Source organism: Rhinopithecus roxellana, chromosome 18 (assembly GCF_007565055.1).
Source record: "Rhinopithecus roxellana isolate Shanxi Qingling chromosome 18, ASM756505v1, whole genome shotgun sequence".
In the NCBI taxonomy this organism is placed as follows: domain Eukaryota; kingdom Metazoa; phylum Chordata; class Mammalia; order Primates; family Cercopithecidae; genus Rhinopithecus; species Rhinopithecus roxellana.
In genome coordinates this window covers 64,920,037-64,932,620 of record NC_044566.1, presented here as the reverse complement: position 1 = coordinate 64,932,620, position 12,584 = coordinate 64,920,037, and the positions used below count along the sequence as shown (strand labels likewise).

The 12,584-nt window shown below is 40.1% G+C and overlaps 1 pseudogene; it reads right to left on the bottom strand.

Moving 5' to 3' along the window:
- LOC104654095 overlaps positions 1-12,584 on the bottom strand; it is a 37,363-nt pseudogene continuing 24,779 nt past the window's right edge.

Here is a 12,584-nt window from a genome sequence, read left to right as displayed (position 1 = left end):
TGAATCCATAAGTCTACCAAAGAGTAAAAAGCACATACAAAAAATAAAGTCAGATATTCTGGAAGGCAATCAGGACGTTAATCTTGACAGTATTTCAGGACATGAAAAATAAAATCAGAGGAATTTTGACAAGAACTAAAGAAACAATTTCAGGGTACAGTACTAGTACTTCTGAGAGAGTGCATGTGTGTGTGCGTGTGTGTGTGTGTGCATGTGTGTGCGTGTGCGTGTGTGTGTGTGTGAGAGAGAGAGAGAGAGAGAGAAAGGACACAGAAAAAAGAAAGAAAATGTAAGAATAGGCCGGGCGCGGTGGCTCAAGCCTGTAATCCCAGCACTTTGGGAGGCCGAGGCGGGCGGATCACAAGGTCAGGAGGTCGAGACCATCCTGGCTAACACAGTGAAACCCCGTCTCCACTTAAAAAATACAAAAAATTAGCCGGGCGAGATGGCGGCGCCTGTAGTCCCAGCTACTCGGGAGGCTGAGGCAGGAGAATGGCGTGGACCCGGGAGGCGGAGCTTGCAGTGAGCTGAGATCCGGCCACTGCACTCCAGCCTGGGCGACAGAGCGAGACTCCGTCTCAAAAAAAAAAAAAAAAAAAAAAAAAAAGAAAATGTAAGAATAATGAATGTTTTGATATCAACGGCTAGTTCCTGCTCATCCTTGGTAGGAAATAAACAAGTAGGTTAAGTCAAGCACAGCCTAAATTATGTTTAAGACATTTTGTGAACTTAAAGTAGATTATATGTTTAGAATGATTTTGTTTTCTATTTGTCTGGATTCATTTTTTTTTTAAGTTACATGGCTATATTTTACAAAACCAAGACTTCCTAGCACCGAAATCCCTGGCTTGGCTAATTTAATCTCTCTACAATTTTATTTCCTCATCTGCAAGTTAAGACACATGCAAAATACACTTCACTCTGTCAGCTTCATAAAACCGTGCTGAATATTCAGCATTTTGCAAATATTGGTTTTTAGACAACCTGCTCTCTATACCATATATCATGCCATAAAAGTCAGTATGCGGCAATATAAACTAATACATACTTTAGTTTCTTTTTTTTTTTTTTTTTTTTTTTTTTTTTTGAGACGGAGTCTTGCTCTGTCGCCCGGGCTGGAGTGCAGTGTCCGGATCTCAGCTCACTGCAAGCTCCGCCTCCCGGGTCCAAGCCATTCTCCTGCCTCAGCCTCCCGAGCAGCTGGGACTACAGGCGCCGCCATCTCGCCCGGCTAATTTTTTGTATTTTTTAAGTGGAGACGGGGTTTCACTGTGTTAGCCAGGATGGTCTCGACCTCCTGACCTTGTGATCCGCCCGCCTCGGCCTCCCAAAGTGCTGGGATTACAGGCTTGAGCCACCGCGCCCGGCCACTTTAGTTTCAAATACACAAACATTCTCATCAAAGTAATACACTCCCCAGACTTAAGAATTAATGCTCTTTGCCATAATTTTCTAACTTTTCAAATGTTTAAATAAGTTTAAGAAACTGATTGCACAGATTTTTTTGCTGCTGATAAAAACTAGGACTCTCTAAGAGTGTGCTAAGGTTTCACTAGCAAAGTTTCAGGTGTGAATTGAGATGGGACCGCTGAAGCCTTTTGGTGGCCATCTCTTTGGAGCGGCTTCCCGCGCTGAACACCAGCTCTATTCCTTGAACACAGCATTCACCATTAGGGCAACCAGCCCCTCCTGCAGGAAAGATTAAAGTGACCAGTATATGCATATTATTACACTGCCTAAAATGTCATATTTTTAAGGACATTAACAGGCATAGAATGAGGTTTTATTTTTTAAATGTTTTATATTTCTATTGTTTTTCTATCTAATTATTTTTCTATTTCTATTTGCTGGGTCACAGACAGCAGCAAATTCCATAGCTTCAGGGTTATACCAGCTCATCTGCAGTAGGAGTAGAAACATCAAAGCTCTCAGTCTACCACCTTGTGCTCCAGAGACGTGGCCCAAGCAGATGTTTGGACATGAACCAGGGTAACCCAAGGCAGAGCTGGATTTCTGGGAGTTTTTCCCTGTAAGCCCTGGACCTGCTTACCTGTAGGCCAGACTGCTTCCGGCGCCACGGCCGCTCAGAAGAGGCTGGGGTCAGTTCAGCTGCTAGAATAACACAAGTCTCAGGTCTTGTGTCTTCGGTACAACATTCTCTAAGAGGGAGAAATTTAATCAAGATCCTGTTAGCAGTTTTCTCTCCTGTTGCCTTTCAGGATTATGGCTTTTCTTTTTTCATTTTTTAGTTCCCAAAATCAAGCTCATTAAATCAAATCTTTACCCAATTCCTGGCAAATAACAAGGTTATTGCTATTTGGCCCTATACCCACTGGTTGTCCCCCAGTACCCTGAGGATAAAGGGACTCTGTAAGGTCCCTGGGAGGGGAAAGTAATGTCAATTAGTGTTCCCCCCAGGTGGTATAAGCAAACTTTCCTGTCTATGGGCCCCAGAGACCACCATCTAGTTCCCCCATCAAAACTTTACATGATTTTAATTCTCCTGATGAGGATGAGAGGACAACATGAGCCAACAGAGAGGGCAGAGGATGGGGTGGGACTCCCTTGCTCAGAGACCCTCACCTCTAAGTCTTTACCTCATAGTGAGAATAAGTCAGTTCTGTAATAAGAACTCTGTGTCCATGGCAACCCCAAACAGAATCCTGGTGCTCTTGTGATTCTTGTAGAGTGGGGCATAGAGCGAGTTTGGCCCAAGACTGCAGAGACTTAAAAACATGCTGTTCTGCCATACATACAGATACTCATTAAAGACAAGGGAGAACGGCATGGGGTGGGGTAGAATGTACCAAAACCAAAGACCACAGGATAATAACCTTAGAGCAGAGACTATCTCTCCAGTTATTTTTTCTTTTGTATGTAATGGAGGGGATTCTTCTTATTTACTCTGATGAAGAAGTTTACATCAAGTGTTCAGCTTCCTTTGTGGGTTAGAGAGAATAACCAGAGGGCTCAGTTATTCTCTCTGAATAACTATGTTTGTCTAGTGTTTTCTAGACAATATTAAATTTCACTAAAATAGACAAGGTTGATAGGACTTGTGCAGGATACTTCATTGACTCAAGCTTTCATTTTACAGGATTGTGAGAAAACAAAGAGTTGTACATTTAAAACACACTCATATTCTACCTAGAAGAGAGGACTTTGAATGTTCTTACATCAAAGAAATGGTAAATGTTTAAGGCAATGGATATGCTAATTATCCTGATTTGATCATTATGCAAGGTAAAAGGTACTGAAACATCACCCTGTACCTCATAAATATGCACAATTTATTATGTGTCAATTAAAATTTTGAGTATAAGAAAAAAAAAGGCCGGGCGCGGTGGCTCAAGCCTGCAATCCCAGCACTTTGGGAGGCCGAGGCGGGCGGATCACGAGGTCAGGAGATCTAGACCATCCTGGCTAACACAGTGAAATCCCATCTCTACTAAAAATACAAAAAACTAGCCGGGCGAGGTGGCGGACGCCTGTAGTCCCAGCTACTCGGGAGGCTGAGGCAGGAGAATGGCGTGAACCCGGGAGGCGGAGCTTGCAGTGAGCTGAGATCCGGCCACTGCACTCCAGCCTGGGCAACAGAGCAGGACTCCGTCTCAAACAAAACAAAACAAAACAAAACAAAACAAAACAAAACAAAACAAGAAAAAAAGAAAAAATAGGGGCCGGGCGCGGTGGCTCACACCTGTAATCCTAGCACTTTGGGAGGCCGAGACGGGCGGATCACGAGGTCAGGAGATGGAGACCATCCTGGCTAACATGGTGAAACCCAGTCTCTACTAAAAATACAAAAAACTAGCCGGGCGAGGTGGCGGGCACCTGTAATCCCAGCTACTCAGGAGGCTGAGGCAGGAGAATGGTGTGAACCCAGGAGGTAGAGCTTGCAGTGAGCTGAGATCCGGCCACTGCACTCCAGCCTGGGCGACAGAGTGAGACTCCATCTCAAAAAAAAAAAAAAAAGAAAAGAAAAAATAAACTTCAATTGTAAGAAAACAACCCCACTTTTAAAAAATGGGCAAAATATGTGAACAGATACTTCACTAATAAAGATTTGCAACTGGCAAATAAGCAAATGAAAAAATGGTCATCATCACTAGCTATTAGAGAAATGCAGATTAAAACTACAATAAGAAACCACTAGATAACTATTAGAATATCTAAAATTAGAAAGATGGCATGTTGACAAACAGAGAGAGAAAGTGAAACTCTCATACAATGCCAGGAATGTAAAGTGCTAGATCCACTTTGGAAAACAGTTTGACAGGTTCTTAAGAAGTTAATTAGGTCTTCCAGTTCCCATTCCAACATGTGGAGAACTTGGAAGTCATCACTCCCATCTTCAAAACAGAAAAAAAGATAATCAAACTGAAAATCGACAACTTTTCTTAGATCTGCCTGAGAATAGAGGTCACAGGGCAAACCACTTCCTCAGAAACTGGAGAGATGGGTGAATATAGAAAATCAATTTACCTGAGAGCAGAAGCCAAGAGCCAGTAATTGGTAGGAACACTTAAATGGTAATCAATCAATTACTGGTGGCTCAGCGTGGACTAGCTTGAGAGTTAAAAACTTGTTGGCATCATGCCTTTGGGGCCCCTTATACTTTCATGAATTTTACTTCCGGAAACCCCGCCAGGTTCTCACGATGAAGGCTGAAGAAAATTTCCTCAGGCCCTTTACACAAGGGAAAGAGAAAAGCAACCATTTCAAAATACACCCTAATTGGGGGATAGAGAAAGTGAGTGGGTATAACAACCATTTTGAAATATGCCCAGAGCATTCCATTCTGTGTGTGAAAGACCTGCTCTAAAGAAAAACTGCTTCATCAGGGCCTTGTCTGACATAGGGGAAAAGCAGTAAGACAACTCTAAACCTCTCTAGCTTTCCCGTTCCACATAAAAGGAGAGGGGGAAAAAATCATTACTAATTCAATATAATAAAAATGTACACCTATGTTTTTGTCTAAGAGCATAATTTGGGGTCTCACATTTAGATATTTCTTCCACTTGAGGTTAATTTTTCTGTATGATGTGAGAAAGAGATCTAACTTCATTCGTTTGTATGTGGATATCCAGTTGTTCCAGCACCACTTGCTGAAGAGACTGTACTTTTCCACTGAATGGTCTTGGTACCTTTGTGGAGAATCAATTGACCTTAAATGTATGGATTTACTTCTGGACTCTCAATTCTATTCCATTGATCTACGTATCTATCCTGATTCTAGTACTACACAATTTTAACCACTATAGCTTTACAGTAAGGTTTGAAATAATAAAGTGTGGACTCTGCAACTTCATTGTTCTTCAAGATCGTTTTGGTTATTCAGAGTCCCTTGCATTTTCAAATGAATCTTAGATCAGCAAGTCAATTTCTGCAAAAAGGGAAGCTAGGATTTTGATAGGAACTGACTTGAATATGTAGATCAATTTGTGGAGTACTGTCATCTTAACAGTAATGTCTTCCATTCAATAAATACAGAATGTGTGTCCATATATTTAGGTCTTAATCACTTTCAATAATGTTGTGTAGTCTTACATTTCTTTTTAGTCTTGTTTTTAATGCTATTGTAAATAAAAGTACTTTCTGAATTTCATTTTGAGCCTACTCATTGCGAGTGTTTCTAATATAACTGATTTTTTGCACACTGATCTTGTATCTTTTGTGAACTCAATTGTTGCTCCAGCAGGTTTGCTGTTGTTGTTGCAGGTTCTTTAGATTTTCTATATACAACATTATTTATCTGCAAAAAATAGAGTTTGACTTGTTCCATTCCAATCTAGATGCGTTTTCTTTTTTGTGGTTGGTTTTGTTTTGTTTTTTGTCTAATTATCCTGGCTAGACTCTCCAGTACAATGTTGAATAGAAAAAGCAAGCAGGTATCCTTGTCTTGTTCCTCATTTTAGGAGAAAAGATTTAAGACTTTCACCACAAACTTTAATGTTAGCTGTTGGTTTTTCATAATCTTTACTAGATTATCTAAGGGTTTAGGTTTTTTGTCGTTGTTAATTATTTACCTAACCTATTTACCACATTTTTGAGTTCTTTTCTTTTTTTTCTTGATCAGGAGAGCTAAGCTACCAATTTTGTTGATCTTTTCAAATAACTTTGGTTTCGTTTATTGTCTCTATTGTTTTTCTGCTTGCTATTTTATTTATTTTCACTCTAATATTTATTATATCCTTGCTTTACTTGCTTTGGTTTCAGTTTGCTCTTCTTTTTCTAGTTTCTTTAGGTGGAAAGTTAAATTATTGACATCTTTCTTCCATTCTAATGTAAGAATTTACACCTATAAATTTCCCTTTAAGCACGGCATTAGCTGCATTCCGTAAGTTTTGAGATGTGGAATTTTTGTTTTCATTCATCTCAAAATATGTTCTGATTTCTCTTGGATTTCTTCTATGACCAATTGATTATTTAAGAGTACATTGTTTCATTTCCATATATTTGTGAACTTCCCAAATTTCCTTCTCTTACTATTCTAAGTTCATTTTATTGTAGTTGAGAACATGCTTTGTATTATTTAAATCTTTTAAATTTTATTGGGAGTTGTTTTATTGCCTAGCATATGGTCTTTCCTGGAGAATGTTCCATGTGCACTTATATTTATGACTGTACACTCTGTTGTTGGATGGAGAACGCCACAGATATCTGTTAAATCTAGTTGGTTTAGTGTTACTCAAGTCTTATATTTTCTTATTGATTTTCTGCCCAATTGTCTAGCTGTTAACGGAAGTGGGGAATTGAAGTCCTCCACTATTATTATTGAATTGTTTCTCCCTTCAATTCTGTCAACTTTTTCTTCATATACTTTGGGGCTTTGTTACACGTTTTTGATGGATTGATCCTCTTATTATTATAAAGTGTCCTTTGTTGTTAATAAAAAATTTGTGCCTTTAAGTCTTTTTTTTCTGATTTTTTAAATCATGATTCCATCTCTTTATTTATTTAGCTAGTTAGTTAGCTTTTTGGTTACTGTTTGCTTGTTTTATCTTTTTCTATACTTTTAATCTATTTGGGTCTTGGTCTAAAATATGTCTCTTATAGACAGCATATAGTAGGATGATGTCCTTTAATTCATTCCGCAAATTTCTTCCTTTTAAGTGGAGAAAGATTTCCACTTAATACAATCATTGATAAACTATGATTTATGCTAAATAGTTTTATAGTATACAATTTTTATTTCCTTGTCATTTCTTTTTTTTTTTTTTTTTTTTTTGAGACGGAGTCGCGCTCTGTCGCCCAGGCTGAAGTGCAGTGGCCGGATCTCAGCTCACTGCAAGCTCCACCTCCCAGGTTTACGCCATTCTCCTGCCTCAGCCTCCTGAGTAGCTGGGACTACAGGCGCCCGCCACCTCACCCGGCTAGTTTTTTGTATTTTTTTTTTTTTTTTTAGTAGAGACGGGGTTTCACCGTGTTAGCCAGGATAGTCTCGATCTCCTGACCTCGTGATCCACCCGTCTCGGCCTCCCAAAGTGCTGGGATTACAGGCTTGAGTCACCGCGCCTGGCCTGTCATTTCTTTTACTACATTTTTGAGTTGTTTTCTTAGTGGTTGCCCTGGATATTGCAATTAGCATGTTGATTTATAACTATGTAGTGCATATTAATACCAACTTAATTACAACAGTATACATAAACTTTTTCCTACGTAGCCCTATTCCCTCTCTTCCATCGTGCTATTAATGTCATATAAACCATATCTTCATATACTCTATGTTCATCAACCCATTTATGAGAATTGCTTTACGCTTATACTGACTTTTATATTTACTCATATAGTTATCTTTCTCAGCTCTTTATTTCCTCATGTGAATTTGAGTTACTACCTAGTATTCTTTCATTTCAGCCTAAATGACTTCCATTAGTATTTCTTATAGAGATGTCTTCAAGCAACAATTTTTTTTAGTTTTGTTTACCAAGGAATGTCTTAAATATCCTAAGATATTTATGCCTTATGTTTCTCCTTCAATGTTGAAAGATATTTTGCTACATATAGAATTCTTGATTAATAAGTCTCATTAGACCCTTAGTAGCCATCTTGATTATCATACCAATGGTCATGGCATCACAGGGGTGGTATACAAGTAACCGTGTTTCACTTCATAATTGCCCCAATATGCAGCGGTAATTATCCTGGTGATTTGAATATGCCAGAGAGAAGCCACAGTGTGCTTCCTTTAAGTGAAAAGGTGAAAGTCTCTTACACCATAAGAAAAATATTATAGCCTGAGGTTACTAAGATTTACAGTAAGGACAAATCCTCTACTCATAAAATTGTGAAGAAGAACAAAGAAATTTGTGCCAGTCAAAAGCTGCAAAAGTTACAGCTACAGTGCATGATAAGTACTTAGTCGAGATGGAGAAGACATTAAATTTGTAGGTGGAAGACGTGAACAGAAATGTCTTCTGACAGCAAGCAGGTTTAGTACTCTCAGCATTTGTCTTTTTCTTTGTTTTCTTTACTTTTTTTTTTTTTGAGACGGAGTCTCACTCTGTTACCCAGGCTGGAGTGGTGTGATCTCAGCTCACTACAAGCTCTGCCTCCCAGGTTTATGCCATTCTCCTGCTTCAGCCTCCCAAGTAGCTGGGACTACAGGTGCCTGCCACCATGTCCAGCTAATTTTTTGTATTTTTTTTAGTAGAGACGGGGTTTCACCGTGTTAGCCAGGATAGTCTCGATCTCCTGACCTCATAATCCACCCGCCTCGGCCTCCCGAAGTGCTGGGATTACAGGCATGAGCCACCGATCCTGGCATTTGTTTACATTTTTGTTAGCATATTGTGTATCTCAACTTATCTATACCCCAGGTAGCCATTATGTTCAGCAATTGCCTCTGATTGTCTTCAACAGATATGAACAAAGGCTGGGGGAGCTCTAAGTCAGGCCAAATAAAGATAGTCTTGTGCGTGGAGTCTTCCTGGGACCTCCTAGTCAGGTCACATAATGACGCTTCTCTGGGAATAAGGCTTTGAATGACTCCCAACCCCCTTTTGTTCCTTTCTATGGCTCCTAGGAGCTGGTTTTTCAACAAGATTGTAGCATGTTGGTTTTCAAGGCTACCATGGAGCTGGGAGGATATGATGAGCATAAAGTAAGAACACTACAAAGCTCACTATTCCCACCAAAATTCAGCCTATGTTCTTGAATAAATGCTCCCAAGATTGCAGAAAGCCTTTGGATATTTTCCAGAGTTCTGAAAAAGTTGCTTTTATTTTTCCCAGCTGTTTTTATGAATAAAGGAATTTTTGAAGGTTCCTAGCTTGCCGTTTTTACTGACATCACTTCCAAATACATTTTTATTTTTATTTTATTTTTATTTTTTGTTGTTGTTGTTGTTTTTTGAGACGGAGTCTCGCTCTGTCGCCCAGGCTGGAGTGCAGTGGCCGGATCTCAGCTCACTGCAAGCTCCGCCTCCTGGGCTTACACCATTTTCCTGCCTCAGCCTCCCAAGTAGCTGGGACTACAGGCGCCCGCCACCTCGCCCGGCTAGTTTTTTGTATTTTTTAGTACAGACAGGGTTTCACCCTGTTAGCCAGGATGGTCTCGATCTCCTGACCTCGTGATCTGCCCGTCTCGGCCTCCCAAAGTGCTGGGATTACAGGCTTGAGCCACCGCACCTGGCCTTATTTTTATTTTTTATTTATTTTTTTGAAACAGAGTCTTGCTCTGTTGCACAGGCTGGAGTGCAAGTGGTGTGATCTTGGCTCACTGCAACCTCTGCCTCCCAAGTTCAAGTGATTCTCCTGCCTCAGCCTCCCTAGTAGCTGGAATTACAGGTGCATGCCACCATGCCTGGCTACCTTTTGTATCTTTAGTAGAGACGGGGTTTTGCCATGTTGGTCAGGCTGGTCTCAAACTTCTGACCTCAGGTTATCCTCCTTCCTCAGCCTCCCAAAGGGATTACAGGCATGAGCTACCATGCCTGACCCCAAATACATTTTTAAATATATTTCTGAACTCACAAAATGTGAAGGAAGTACAAAATGATTACACACATGCACACACAATCTAGAGGTGAAACTAAAGTCATCAGTCAACACAGAAGCCAGAGACGCCCTGGAAGTGTGCCAAAACCAAAAACCTAGAGCTTTGTTAGTTAACATTGTGGCTGCCTGAGGTAGTCAATAGGAATTGGGGCAATCAATAGGAAAATCAAAATACTTTCTTTTTTAAAAACCTAGGAATGAGATGTCAATAGGGGATTTTGAAATGCTCTGACACATTCCTGGGAATCTGCTCAGCAATGCTGCAGATCTACAATCTTTCTGGTTAACTGACTAATAGGATTTGAACCTGACAAAGTAGGGAACTGAGTCTGAGACCTCCATATAAATCCAGGCACCAAAAAGGGCTATATATTTAGCAGAAAAGACAAAGTTGGAAGGATATGACAAGTGAACCAATAAGCAAATCAGTCTGCAGGCAGTGGATTTTAAAACATTAATAAGTTCAAGTCTTCCCTAATGTTTTCTAACCAGCTTTACTCTTATGCTGGAATTTGAATTTATACCATACTCATAGTCCAAGAAACCTCAATAAATCAAACTAGAATGATTCCTGATTGGTACTACTTCCAGAATCAAGCAGAAACCAGGCAAATCATCTCAATTCTGGTCTCTCAGGATACCCAAAGTTAAAGTTTAGACAAATATGAGCTATTTCTAAAATTTAACAAAGAGTTGAAGAGTCAAACTACCATAAGCAGGAGTCAACAGAAACCATAAAGAGAAGAAAAAGACATAGAAAAATACAAATATTAAAATTATAACAAACTTTATACTCAGGAAGCAGGTTTAAAAGTATGTTTTTTTTTTTTTGAGATGGAGTTTCGCTCTGTCGCTCAGGTTGGAGTGCAGTGGCCGGATCTCGGCTCACTGCAAGCTCCACCTCCTGGGTTCCCGCCATTCTCCTGCCTCAGCCTCCAGAGTAGCTGGGACTACAGGCGCCCGCCACCTCGCCTGGCTAGTTTTTTGTATTTTTAGTAGAGACGGGGTTTCACCGTGTTAGCCAGGATGATCTCGATCTCCTGACCTCGTGATCCGCCCGTCTCGGCCTCCCAAAGTGCTGGGATTACAGGCTTGAGCCACCGCGCCCGGCCTAAAAGTATATTTAAAGTGAAAAGATAGAGATCAACACTATGGGGAGCATTAAAAGGGGCCATTGGTCCACTCTGGAACTTCAAAGTAGATTTTCTGAAAAAGATGATGCTTGAGCTTGGGCGTGAAGGACAATAAATAATAAACCAGGAGAAAAAGTGGTGAGGGAGTTTCAGAGAAAAAGATCATAATGAACAAATACATGGAAGTATTGAACAGCAGAGGGACTTCAGGGGAAATTATAAACATTTACCTATTACTGCAGTAACAGATGTAGAGCAGAGAGTAACAGGAGACGCCTGTAAGTATATTAAGAAGTACAGACATTATTTAATAGGCAATAGAGAGTCAAAAAGGGATTTTAAGAAGGGAAGTCTCATGATAATTTTGTTTTAGGTAGCCTGTCTTTCAGTGGTGAGGACAGAGGGCAACACTGAAGCGTCAGGGATCAGTTAGGAGGCTACTACACAGCTTAGGTGAGAGATGCTGAGGGCCTGAAAAACCAGGGTGACAGTAAGAATCGAGAGGAGAGACAGACTGGAGAAACGGCAGAAAAAATTAGCACAACTTGTGATTGACTAGGTATATGGAGGAGAGCCAAAGCAATCCTACATGAAAAGAATGAAGCTGGAGATGCCACACTACCCATCTTCAAACCATCTACAAGGCTACAGTGAGCACAACAGCATGGCACTGGTGCAAAAACAGACACATAGGCCAATGGAACAGGTTCGAGAACCCAGAAATGAAGCTGCACAGCTACAACCATATGATCTTCGACAAAGCCAATAAAAACAAGCAATGGAGAAAGGACTTCCTACTCAACAAATGGCACTGGGATAACTGACTAGCCATATGCAGAAGATTGAAACTGGACCCCTTCCTTTCACCACAAACAAAAATCAACCCATGATGGATAAAAGACTTAAATGTAAAACCTAAAACTAAAATCCCTGGAAGATAACCTAGGAAATACCATCCTGACATAGGACCTTGTGAAGATTTCATGATGAAGATGCCAAAAGCCATTGCAACAAAAACAAAAACAGACAAGTGGAACCTAATTAAAGAGCTTCTGCACAGCAAAAGAAACTGTCAACATACTAAACAGCCTACAGAATGAGAAAAAATATTTACAAATTATGCATCTGACAAGGGTCTGACATCCAGAATCTAGAAGGAACTTAAATTTACAAGCAAAAAACAAACAACCTCACTAAAAAAAAATGGGGTGGTGGGAGGGGGTGCAAAGGACATGAACAGATACTTCTCAAAAGAAGACATACACACAGCTAACAAACATGAAAAAATGCTCAACATCACTAATCCTAGAGAAATGCAAATCAAAACTACAATGAGATACCATCTCATACTAGTCAGAATGGCTATTATTAAAAAGCCGAAAAACAGACGCTGGCGAAGTTGCAGAGGAAAGGGAAGGGTTATCACTACTGGTGGGTATGTAAATTAGTT